Source organism: Triticum aestivum, chromosome 5B, assembly GCF_018294505.1.
Source record: "Triticum aestivum cultivar Chinese Spring chromosome 5B, IWGSC CS RefSeq v2.1, whole genome shotgun sequence".
NCBI lineage: Eukaryota > Viridiplantae > Streptophyta > Magnoliopsida > Poales > Poaceae > Triticum > Triticum aestivum.
The window spans coordinates 35,445,095-35,458,809 of NC_057807.1; the positions used below are offsets into that span (position 1 = coordinate 35,445,095).

The 13,715-nt window shown below is 43.9% G+C and overlaps 1 non-coding gene across 1 annotated transcript; it reads right to left on the reverse strand.

The window, feature by feature from the left end:
* Positions 1-309: 309 nt before the first annotated feature.
* LOC123117969 (U12 minor spliceosomal RNA) lies at positions 310-465 on the reverse strand. Its single transcript, XR_006457596.1, has one exon. It is a non-coding gene; the product is annotated as a U12 minor spliceosomal RNA (small nuclear RNA).
* Positions 466-13,715: the final 13,250 nt, after the last annotated feature.

Here is a 13,715-nt window from a genome sequence, read left to right on the forward strand (position 1 = left end):
TCGCTTCGCCGACAAACATTTCCTGCAACATTAACTATATTGCCTAAATTTTTTGCAACTTGAACTTTGTTGCAAAAAAATACAAACATTTCTGTAACATCTTGCAAAAAAATTACAAAAATTTCTGTGTCATCATCTCTGTTGAAAAAAGATTCGGCAACACAATATCTATTGCAAATCTGACGTCTTATTATTAGGCGACGGATTTCTTCAAATGATCCGCCCGTACTTAAGTCTGACCCAATGGAATTCTACGCACAAAGGGCCTGCTACCTAATAAAAAAGTTTAGAGTTGATGACTTGGTGGGTAGGGAGGCCCGCACAGGCAAGTCCTGCAAAGTAAGCAGTGTCCGTGCCCGCGCCAGCCTCTTTCCCCTGCAAAAATTGCCGTGCGGGTTTTGACCCCGCACCGCGAGCGGCTCTCACCGCACCGCTTTGTTTTCCTTACTCATTAGTTTAAGGCAACCTTCACCGCTAGCCCCGCACCCCCTATTTGTACCCCCCGCGCCTTCGCCCACCCGCTCCGCTCCGCGAGGTGGGACTAATCACTCGCCAAGCCTCACCCCACTTCCTTCCTTCCTTCCTTCCTTCGTACTGTACTACTGTCAGTGTGTGAGGCCGCCCATGGATTTCCTTCCTGGGCTCCCATGGCGAAAGAAAAATATCCCCTCTCACTCGACTCCGCCGCCACCTCCTCCCCTGCTTCGTCGGCTGCATGGAGCGTCGCCCTCCTCCCGCGCCTGGCCCGGACGACAGCCGCCGGCCGGAGGGTTGCGCACTTCTTCGGCACACACACACCGGCCGGCCCCGCCGAGGTACGTTCATGTGCGCCGCCGCAGCCGAGCTTGCATGGAACGTCGGGCCCGACGCACCCCCTGCTCCACGAACCTCACCGCATTTGGCCTCTGCTGACCACCCCATCCCTCCTGATTTGCATCCTTGGTAACAGGCAGAGTACGCTGCCTAGCTGCTGTTCCTAAATTTGCAATTCAGGCATAGAAGGATATGAACAATTTTCTGATATAATGAATCTATGTTTTCTTACACGATGAGATTTGATGTTGAAGCTGGTGCTCACAAGGTCATATTTACACCGATATGCAGATGGGGCCTGATCATATGGAAGCATGTAACCAGGAAGGATTGCGTCTGAATAAACTCACACGGCAGCTACTGCATTAATCAGGTTAGTGTACTGTCTGGGTAGTTTCATGTTTATCCATTCTTCATTGTGTGATGTGAACCTCAATTGATATCTGTATTATACTGAACAGTCAGGTGTTAAGCTCTGAAACTTGTTGAAGCTTTGAGAGCGGTGTTTATATTTACCTAATCTGCAATTGTAACGGTAGCCTGCTAGATCACTTGCTGAAATTCTAGAGTATGTCACTGTTGAAGGTCATTCGCAGACAGAACCTTCCAGTACTAACCTGCTAGGTCATGAGCTGGTTAAGTTAATAGGACACACAATGACTGAACCTTCACAGTAGCTATCCCCCAATCAGTATCACATGAAATAGGATTTTACTAGGATCCAGGCTCATGGGACTGCGTCTTGTTTGTCATTAACCGGATTCTTGATATTTTTGTCATTCCATTTGACTCAGCCGATTTTAAGCTCACAAAATATAATAGCTGCACTGGTTTTTCTGTTTCGTCTAGCCCAGATGATACTTTGCTTCATTTAGTCCTCTGTGTAGGTTTAACTTATCTAGTGCTTGCTAACAGTTGTTTGGGCTTGTCGAGTTGGTGCCCCCAATGTTGGAAAGTCTGTACTTGTTATTTCCATTCATAAAATTGCCAATCCTAGAGCTTCGTTGATAATCCATGTTTGTTGTTGCTCTATACCCAATGAATGATAAGATCAAGCGAGCTATGGTTGGATCACTATCTGGAGTTGTTTACTCGACACGACTGAATTTGTTTATTTTATTTTCCAAATGTTCATTATTATCGCACTAAATACCAGAAAAAACACACCAAATCTAGATTGCTTTGTCAGCTGTACTATGCTCGTGAATGACCACCCAGTTGAGTTATATCTGATTGCCTTTTTTGTTCGTCACTATGTTATTTGCGCCTATTCAACACTGGATGTAGTATAAAATACAAATAGGCACATATCGATAGATGGACTAACTGCTGAAAACTTAGAACCTTAATTTCCTTTTCTTTGTATAATACTCCCTCCGTTCCTAAATATTTGTCTTTCTAGAGATTTCAACAAGTGACTATATACGGAGCAAAATGGGTGAATACACTCTAAACTATGTCTATATACATCCGTATGTGGTAGTCCATTTGAAATCTCTAAAAAGACAAATATTTAGGAACGGAGGGAGTAGTAATTTTGTCATAGCAGAAGTCTTGCTTGCTCGCACAGAAGACTAAACCACCAATTTGTCAAAATATATTCCACCTTAACCCGTCGAAGGCATACCATCCTGTAGCAGTAATGTTTCAGCTTTTAATCCGTCCAAGGTACTGTCTAGACTATGAACACTTTCCTTTGCCAGCTCTAGGATTTTACATTGTGCGATGGCTCCTGATTAAGATTAGGTTATTACTGTGAAAAAGAGCCAACCTCATGTCATCAGGTACTCCAGATTTCCTTGATTTATCATTACAGAAGTATTGTTTGCATTAATTTGTATGGACCAATATGCATTATATTAGGAGTTGCTTGCTGCTACTGCTGACTTCACCTCCTGCGAACTCACCTCACGAAGGGCTCATGGACGGCAGTGGAGCATGACTGGTGGTTAGGTCGACCTCCTCGGCAAGAGCAACATCAAGGACAAGGGTGGCAGTGGCGACAAGGGAGGTGGCAGCAACGGCAGAGCAATGGCAATGCTAGGTCTCTCCCTTCCTTTCCTTTTTTTTTTGAGAACTCTCCCTTCCTTTCCTGCTTGGCTTATTCTGCAGCAAAAATAATGTGATTTTCCCTCTTCTTTCTGTTTTTAGATCACCCCACCTTGACTATACAAGGTAATTCTTGAAGATGCATGTTCCTTAATTTGATCCTGTGATTAGTTGATTTGATTATTCTATTGATCTATGAACTTCTTGTTGTTTTTCTTCGAATTTAGAAGGATCTTATGGCTAATACATTCAGTGTTTTGCCTCTGATGCCTTTTTCCTTAATAACGCTCTTTTAGGTTATGTTCTTATTAATACAAGGATTGCTGAAAAGGTGGACCTGGTGAAGCTACCATCAAGGGGAAACTCAAAATCAGCATTGTCCTTTGCTGATAATTAAACTGAGTTATTTGAAGAGATTCGTGGTGTTCTGAAAGCACAAAATCAGAAATATAAACAACTTGCTGCTTGCAAAAGGAGGCCAAAATCATTCTAAGTTTGTGATAAGGTGATGCTCTACCTCTGAAAAGAGAGCTGCCTTTAGGTGTTAAGAGGAAGCTTAGGCAGCGAAGGTATCCCTTCTCTATCATGAAGAAGATAAATGATAATGCTTATGTGATAGATCTTCCAAGCGACATTGGCATATCCAACACTTTCAATGTTGGACTTGACTCTCTACCATCCAGAAGAAGCGCTCTATGAAGATAAATCTAGGGCGAGTTCCAAACAACCAGGGGAGAATGATGAGGAACACTAGATGAGAAAAAAAATCGTATGTCAGATTTGTTTGGCTACTTCTAGATGCTTCTACTCTAGTGTAGTATTTCTTTTCTTTCTACCCTACCTACTGTTTTCTAGAGTCTTCTAGTTGTGAGTAGCTATGAGTAGAATGGTAAAACTTACATAATGTTTTCTAGAGTATTCCAGCTATAAGTAGAAAGTATGTGAAGGCTTCCCAAAGCCAAGTAGAGGTCCTCACCTATACTTTGTAACCAGACTATGTACAAACTTGTTGTTCTTATCTAAGATCTTGGAGTAGATCTTGTGTGTAGATAGGAAAGATTGCAATACAATAGAGGTTGTATTGATGGGGTGCTGGTGCACGTATATATAATTACAAGGGAAGGCCTTTACCTCAACTATACAAGACTAGGAGGTGGGACACAACTCCAATATACATGCAACACAAAATACAACTCAACACCCCCCCCATGCAGTCGAAGCGTCGCCAGAGACACATAGACTGGACCAACACTCCTCGAAGACGGGAGTAGGCAATCCCTTAGTCATTACATTAGCAAACTGTCGCGGCGTCGACACATGAAGAACCCGAACACGGCCAAGGGCAACCTGCTCGCGCACGAAGTAAATATCGAGCTCAATATGCTTCGTACGTCGTTGGTGCACCAGGTTGGCAGAAAGGTAGACCGCGCTGACGTTATCGCAGTAGACAAGAGTGGCCTTATGAACATCACAAAGCAACTCCTGGAGCAGCTGACGGAGCCAAGAGCACTTGGCCACGGCATTAGCCACGGCGCGATATTCTACCTCGGCGCTGGAGCGGGAGACCGTGGGCTGCCGCTTTGATGACCAAGAGATTAACGAGGGCCCAAGATAAACGCAGTAGAAATTTTGTATCATATGCATAATGTTGTATCCTTCCCAAATAGGTAGCAAGTAACTACGGCGGCGAGAGAGCTTCGAAATTTACACTGCAAGAGAAGTGGCAAAGTCACAGGACGGGCCTCAGAAAGCATCTATAGGCATGCAAGGCAAGATGTATGCCTGCCTGATATAAACACTGCGCTGACTTACTGTGAGCTCGTGCCAATAGGATTAGGCCAAATTAGTCGTCATTGCATCACTTGCCGTGCAATTACACGTAACGAACCACGTTGATAATCTCAAAGAGAGAAGAAGAGAAAGAGAGAGGTTGAGATTGAGTAAGGAATGGCATAATGGATTTGGAGTACGTGTAATAGAACCCCACCCGGCCGGTTTTGTGTGAAATATGCACACAGAACTCAAGTAATTAACCTGTCAGTCCTGGTTTTTCCGTACGTCCCACATGATGTACTCTTTTTATTTGATATAATATAATGTGTGGTTCTCTCTAAAAAAAAACTCAAGTAATTAACATGCAGGTACATGCAGACTTGTGTCCCTCATTGGTGAATAAAACTTCAATTTAGCTGCATGTAAGTCGCCTGAAATTTTCCTGCAAAATAACCGTCGCGTAAAAGGCAAAATTTTATTTCGGGTCAATCAATTTTGTGTGCCATTGATCTCACTTTGCGATTCTTGCTTTTTTTTCTGCTGTTTTCTCAGTTGTGCTTGGACTTTGTTAAATCAACTGGCCACATATTTAAGCCAGTCAATTTCTTAACGGTCCAAATCCCATTACAAGGTGCGTCCCAGCCTACCCCTTTCTCCTTTTTTTTTTCTTGTTTTCTCTTTCTATCTGTTTTTGTATTACTTTTTTCTTTTTCTTTTTCTTTTTTAATAGGTGGGTTTTGTTTTTTTCCTTTTGTGGCTATATTTGAGATGTTGGGTAAGTGTAAACGTATGCACACAAATACTATACAATTTGTATCAAAATAACACTATTATATAGTTAACCTTCGCATATTAATAAAGTGTAATTTCAGTGCAAAATTGTGTTCAATTTTTTGTCTTTCTCCTTAAAGGTTGATACCAATGCTACTAATTCATTTTTCCTTATAAAACTTTATTGTTTTATTTTTATTTTTATTTTTCTTATTTCCTTTTTCTTTTTCTTTAAAGGCAATATCAATGCCACTAATTCATACCTTCTTAGTGAATTTATGTTTGAAAAAACATCACTATATTCTTGCATATTTTAAGAAAGCGCATTTTTCATGTATATTGTGTGCAAATTTTCTCATTTTTTGTTTCTGATTTTTTATTTTCTTTAAAGGGTTATACCAATGCCACTGATTCATTCTTTCTAAGGAATCTTCATTATTTTGATTTTGTTTTATTCTATTTTTTAATTACGAGTAATACAAATGCCCCTAACTACACTATTATATTCTTATTCTTGCATTTTTTTAAATGCACTTTTATCTATATAGTGTGCAAATTTTGCCATTCTTTGTATTACATTCCTTTAGTATTATTTTTTCTTAAAGGTTAATACCAATACCACTAATCATTCCTTCTTAAGAAAAATCATTATATTAATTCCTTTTTAGTTTTTATTTTATTTTCTTTAATCTTTAAGGGTAATACCAATTCCACTATTTCATTATTCCTTATAAAAATTCATGGTTTTGATTTTGTTTTATTTTTGTTTCATTTTTCTAGTTTATTAATGGTAATACGAATGCCACTATTCATTCTTTTTGGAAACTTATTTTTCCTAAAATTCCTCTATCATATGCTTATTCTTGGATATTAAAAATTTGCAATTTTTATAAATTATGTGCAAATTTTGTAATTTCTTTTTACATTTTGTTTATTTTTCTTTTTTTCTTAAAGGGTAATACCAATGCCACTAATTCAATTTTCTTTAGCAAACTTCATTAGTTGGATTTTATTTTACTTTTTATATCTGGAAAATTCTTTATTATGAAAACTTCATTTTTTTTTATTTTTGTGTGTGTAAGTATACACACAAATACAATATGTATGCAAATTATATTAGTGTGAAAATTGCACTATTATATGTTTATTCTTTTCATAGTACAAAAAGTGTAATTTATGCCACTAATTCACTATTTCTTAGGAAAATTGCTTTTCTGCAAATATTTCACAATTGTATGCTTATTTTAAATATTATAAAAAAATATAATTTATGCGTAAACTTTGTCTTTGTTTTTTTCGATTTTTTTCTAGTTTCTTTATTCTTAAAGGGTAAAACAATGCCACTAATTCATTCTTTCTTAGGGAACTTCATTGTTTTCATTATTTTTTCTTTTCTTTTCTTTTCTTTCCTGTTTTAGGGTAATACCAAAATCACTAATTAAGTCCTTACGAAACTTTTCTTTTGCAAAAAAAAATCACTATTATATGCTTATTCTTGCATATTATATTAAACCGTCGTTTCTATGTAAATTATGTGCAAAATAATCATTATTTATTTATTTATTTATTTTTTCTTTATGAAATGTTCTTTCATTATTTGTTTTATCTTGGTCGACGGGTCTAGATATTCTGCTTAACTATCTTGGCATTTGGTTATACTCCAATAGAAATCACATCATCTGGTGTGGGCCTAGCTCGTATATAAATCCCGATTTGGTAGGTGAGATACAAAAAGGTGAGGATGTTATCGGAATATTTAAATTATGTATGCGAATGCTTAGATAATTTTGGGTATCATGGTTTGTTACTTGATGTACCAAAAAATTATTATTTGTGGTTTGCGCTTATTGTAAGTTTTCTTTATCCATTGCCTTCATTCATGACATTTTCACCCTTTTCACAAACTTACATACATAACTTTTCACCAAGCTACGGTCTACACTGGGTCAGATGTACTAGTGTAGAATATGAGCTCTATGTTAGTCAGAGTAGTTTTTGGCTAGTTGCATTACAAAATGGATATTTTGATGAGAGATAGGTGGTGGAGCAAAAGCCGACGCCGAGGAACGAAGGCCCGCAATAATGATGTCGTCGATAACATCTCGATCGCGCCGCTTGCTAAGCGGTCTCCAAAGCTGTAAGAAACCACACATTTTATAGATTGCATCAGTCACACGGCACGGAATCACGCGTTCGACGACTAGTTTATTGCGGCCACACCAGAGGGTCCATGCCAGGGTACCCAAAGCCACCTAAGTGGGGGCGCGACTAGGGCCGGGGAGCCTAAGGACCTCCCCAAACAAGTCCGGGAGGTTGTCGTGGCACCAATTGCCGCCAACCACCTCTCGAAAGCAGCTCCATAGGAACTGCGCAGGGCACCGAAAGAAGATGTTGTTGCAGTCTTCCGGTACCAAACAAATGGGGCAGAGCCGTCCCTAGGGCCATTACGTTTTCAGACCTCCGTGCCTGAAGGGAGACGGCTTCGGACCCATTGCTAGAGAAATATGCAGATTTTCAAGGGGAGTTTGATCTCCCAAAGCACCGATAGTTCCACCGGGCCAGGGGTGGGAACAATGGCCTGATAAAGGGACCTAGTCGAGAATCTGCCGCTTTGGCTCGAGATGCCAAGACAGTGAATCGGGCTCGAGAGAGGGGGAGTGTAGGGCAATACACTCGAGTAATTCATCCCATTGCTCGAGCTCCACCGCCCCGAAGGTACGACGGAAGGCAATAGCGCCCAAGTCAGCTAAAGCCACAGCCACAAAAAGCTATGGGCGGGCACAGATCGAGAATAACGTGTAAGAGCGTTCCGCAAAGGGACGGGTCCCAGCCCACCTATCAAGCCAGAATAGGGTGCCGGACCCGGTGCCCACTTTAATGGAGGTCCCAATGCGCAAGACCGGCATCAGACGGATCACCGATTGCCAGAATTGGGACCCTTCAGATCTAGGGGCGAAGGCCAGCGGTTGCCCGCGAAGGTACTTCGCGCGGATAATCTCCAGCCACAGGCCGCCCTCATCGATCTGAATTCGCCAAAGCCATTTGGAGAGGAGGGCAATATTCATCCGCTTGGATGAAATGACCCCAAGGCCTCCTTGGTCCTTAGGCTTATAGATCTTAGACCACTTCACCATGTGGTACTTCTGTTTATAGTTCTCTCCAGCCCAAAAGAATCTGAAGAGGAGTTTGGTGACCTCATGATGAAGGGATTCTTGTAGACTATAGAATCTCATGATGTACATCAATAGGCTAATGTGGGAGGAGTTCATCAGAATCACTCGAGCGGCTTTGGAAAGCTATCTCCCCTGCCAAGGCTCCATCCTATAGGTTGGAGCTTGGCGATTATTGGGGGGAAGTCCTTCTCCAGTAGACGTGTGTCACTAATTGGCACGCCTAGGTAAGTAGTCGGGAAGGATCCCAAGCGACAATTCAAGCGATTGGCGATTCGCTGAGCTTCCGCCTGGGAATACCCAAGGACCATCACCTCGCTTTTGGCGAAGTTAATCGTGAGGCCCTACATCTCCTGAAAGCAGAGGAGGGGGAACTTGAGGTTCTGAATATCCTCGTGCGATCCTTCCACCATCATAATGGTGTCATCTGCATACTGAAGGTGGATCAGACCTCCATTGGCCACAAGATGGGTGCAAATCCCCCTAATGTGGCTGGCCCATTTGGCAAATCTAGGATCGAAGTTAGAGCATCGACTAGCCGACCTCATAAAACTTTCTATATATGTTTTTCTTCATCGGCGACGGTTCCTATTCTGGTGAGCTGATTTTGTGAGGCATTAGTGCGACAACCTCTAGACTGTCACTACAAGAATGTTTCACCGGCTCCAGTGAGAGAGGGAGGATGACGGTGGTGTGCCTTCGATTCACTCCAATGTTGATAGTCGTCGATAGGTGGTTCATAAATCTTGCTGTAATTTAGTAATGTACAGTGTACAAGCGCTAGTCGTTCATTATGTGCAGGCACATGGCCGTTGAACAAGCTATAAGTAAGGCGTCTGGTTTAAACACGCAATGTATCACCTCACATCTGTTAGAGGTTGGTGTGTTAGTCTTGGTCCGGGATGACCTGATCCAATGCCCCTCATTTTCCACGCATCGACCTCATGGTCGATCGATCATTCGTGCCGCATGTTTCTCCAACCAAATTATAGTTGCATTATCTAACCAGCATTCGCAAGTACGTATAATGAACGCAGCAGTATTAGTAAAGTACGGCCCCTCCTTCTATCAGTTAAGCAACAGCAACAGCAACAGCAACAGCGACAACTAATCGATGGACGGCGACGGCCAGCGAATGGAACGGAGTCGGTGCCTTGTGTGCAAGCACCATTCATGTGTTTGGTCGACCCATGCTCATCATCTTACCTCTGCAAGTGGCTGATGAGAACGTAGACTTTTTCGGTCAGACGAATAGCTGTCCTGGTTACAGACGACACCCCCACATAGTAGTTGTTTTTGCTTGTGACAGTTACGTACGAGGCAACAAGTCAGAGGGACACGTATGTCGGCCATATCCAAAAGTCCAACCCCCGCCGTACACATGTACGTACGACCTGGCTAGCTTTTTTCTTTAACACAAACGCAAGTGCTCATACATACGCACATATACTCATCCATATAAATGCAAACATGTCACTCTATCATTATGAGCATCTTTGAGAGACTGAACCCAGGGCCGTCCTGAGGAGGGGCGAACGGGGCGGCCGCCCCGGAGCCCCCAAAAGTCAGGGGGCCCCTCCAGGTATACTTATGTACATGCATACAGGTCTTGGAGTGGAAAAAAAATTGAAGTCGATCTCAGCGCCTCGCTAAGAGCCTCTGGCGTGCTAGCCTAGGAAACTACAAAAGATATGGTGGGCCTGGTACATGCATGTACGTGGAGACACGAGAGAAAAGAATGGTTTGATTCGCTAATCACGATTTCTTTCCTAAAAATCACGATTTCCTGTAACTTCGGATCGGTCTTTCCCTGCCCTTTTGGTTGTTCTGATGTTCCTGATCGTTTAATCCTCTTCGAGACTGCCTCCTCACGAATAACCCAACGACTGCGGCAGTTACCCTCTTCACTCGCATGTTCTTCTGCTTGTAATCCTGTTTCCTTTCTTTCTAATCCTGATTCCCAACTTGTTGATCGATCGAACAGGTTAATAGAGGGACTGGACTTTTTGCGCCACTTTACATTGGGGTTTGATGATTTGCCCAGGCTTGTTGTTAGGGTAAAAGATCCATTTCTCGGTTAACAAGGAATTATTGTTAGGGCGCTTGAATCAGTACGCACAGGTAACCAGGTTAGATTACAGAGAGAAAGTATTATACTATGCCCTAGCAGATTGTCATTAAATTAGATGATTTTCTATACAATAATTTAATTAGCTTCGCGCTAATTTTATAAGCTAATTTGTTCCTTTCAATTTCAGCAGGGGTCATGTCGAGTTCAGGTAGAAGGAGGCGGATGAGGAGATATAATAATTGAGAAGATCTATTTTTAAATATTAAGAGAGCGATACAAGCACTCCAAGAAATTCAGAGGAGTTGGCGATAGTTCTTGCGAATGACCAAACTATTGTAAATCAGGAAGATGATGGTCATACTCCTATAGAAGACAATGTTGACGTCAACATGGATGATAGCTATGCGAGTGATCATGAGCTCATATTTATTTCTGTTGCATATCGGATTTTCTTTACTATGCCTGTGAAAGAAAGTTTTTCAAAGTTAAAATTGTTGATGAACTACTTGAGATCTACAATGTTGCAAGAGAGGTTAAATAGCTTGGCAACTTTATGCATTGAGAAAAAATTGCTTGATGAAATTGATATTGATACTACCATTAGCGATTTTGCATCTCAGAATGTTAGGAGAAATTTTTGAAGGTAATATGTAATACATTATGTGATATGCACAATCATTTTGTATGCACTTAATTATTTTCTTTCATAAAAATTATATCTACATATGATGGTTACCAATTAGACATTTATATTAAGGGCCCCGAAGGACACCGGATTGTAGTTTTCGCCCAGGGCCCCCAAAATCTCAGGACCGGCCATGACTGAACCGGCATATCATCTTGAGATTTACGAAGTCTCCGTAGGTGCCTCGTTGTCAATAAAAACGTCTTCTTTCACTGAAAGCGCTTGGGATACCACTGTTCCTTAAATCATCCAACCACAGTTTGGTTCTCTAGCTAGCGACGACAGAAAGAACGGACAGATATCGGCAGCGTTACGGAATTGGTCGCGGTCGTATACATCCACGTACCCTTCTATCCGATCCACACGACGATAACGATGGATGGGTGATAAGCCGGCTCTCTTTTCTCTCACGCACACACAAGGTCAGACCTCAACTGATGGATGCAAGTGTACGTCAACCCTTGGGCTGCTGCATTATTGCCTTATATATTGGCGCATACTGATCTTGTGCAGCGGTGCATAGCGTGTCCGCTGAACTGAAACTGTCTCCGTGACTTTCCACAAATAGGGACGCGCCCACATGCATGGTCAACCAATTGCAAGGTCAAATGACTGCTACATGCACATCCAGCGGAATTTGACAGGAATGGAAATAACCTCATTCGTTCCTCGTATAATATAACGATACGGTGCGGCGTGGTAAGAGAGTGAGCCAATCGGGCTCTTCTCCGGCAAATTATGCAATCCAAGTGGCCACCATTCAAAACTGTTCCTAGCTCGATCGGCAACAACTTAGCAATTAACAGCAGCTAACTAGCTTAGCAGTCGGCACCAGCTGCATTTCCCTCCTAGAAAAACGCCTGTCCACATGGATGCACGATCTTGCTTACATGCGCAAATCTAACATCCTGTTTCATTGGACTTGAGCTTTATTTGGTGCTTCTATATGCCCCAAGAAGGAGAAGCATAACCCTAAACAAACGGCTAAAATTTGCAGCTTGCCTTCATAGAATAGAAACAACCATTCTCGAAACAGGCTTGCGCCCTGCTATATTAATATAGCACCCACACGGCCACACCAAACCATAGCTGGGGCGAACAACACATCTAGCCCAAAGATAAAACAAGCAGAACAAAAGAGAAACAAATGCCAACGATGGCAGCTCGACAACAAGTAGATGATCCGCTACCGCCACGCCCGCCGAAGTCGTCCCACCACTCCGGAGCTCCACGTGCCAAGTAACACCTTCAGGAAGGAGTACGACGACGAGGACGTTGTTACCCGGACATGTCCTAGGGATTCCCCCGGCACACGGAGGAAGGAGGTGAAAGGGGTCGCCCAACGCCCTCCAAGGAGGGGTGACGGCACACGCAGGCGTCACCGCATCGGAGTCGGACAGGCCGACAGAGATTTCTCCCACCCCCAGAACACCACTACCCAACCGCTCTAGAGTCTTCCGCACCGCACTCCACCCACCTGCCTGCGCGCCACGTTCTTGAAGCCACCCACGCCGTCTCACTGAGGCCATCATCGTGGGACCTAGAGGACAGAGAATGAGAATGCAAGGATCCGAGGGTGGCAGCACCGTGGCCAAGCGAGAGGCAACAACCTCCACCGCCGTCGCACAAGAGGCCAGTTCCTCCAGCGCCATCGCGGTAGCCGGCCGGACGCAGCGGCAGGAAGCAAACCAGGCCACCCGGGCCCGACCGGGCTCAGATCAAGCCTGCAAAGTCTCCGCCGCCATGCTGCAGCAAGCTGACAACGACGCCGCCACCACCGAGGATCCAGATGCCCCAACGCCACCTCGAGGAAACTACGCCGCAGAACGGAGCCGCCGGCCCACCCCGGCCCAGAAGGGGCCCAGATCTAGGCCGAGCGGGCGCTGCCAGCCCAGGCCGCCGCGGAGCTCCGCCGCCAACGGCCGCGCCGCACACCACCGGCCACCGATGCCAGTGCCGAGCTACCCCGCCACCGGGCCGCACCAACGCCACCTGGAAGCACCTCCAGCAGCAGATCCGCCCCGCACAGGATCCACCACCGGAGGGGAAAAGCTGTGGGCCGCCGTCACCGGCGTCGCCCGAGTCGATCCTGGCGACGCACACCGGCGACGGTGGGGAGAGGAAGGGTGGGGGAAGGCCGCTAGGGAGGATGGATGGGGGGCACGGACGGCCGCCCGCGGGGGGCGAACACGGTCGCACGAGGGGGTTCTTGATGACCCACAAGTATAGGGGATCTATCGTAGTCCTTTCGATAAGTAAGAGTGTCGAACCCAACGAGGAGCAGAAGGAAATGACAAGCGGTTTTCAGTAAGGTATTCTCTGCAAGCACTGAAATTGTAGGTAATAGATAGTTTTGTGATAAGATAATTTGTAACGAGTAACA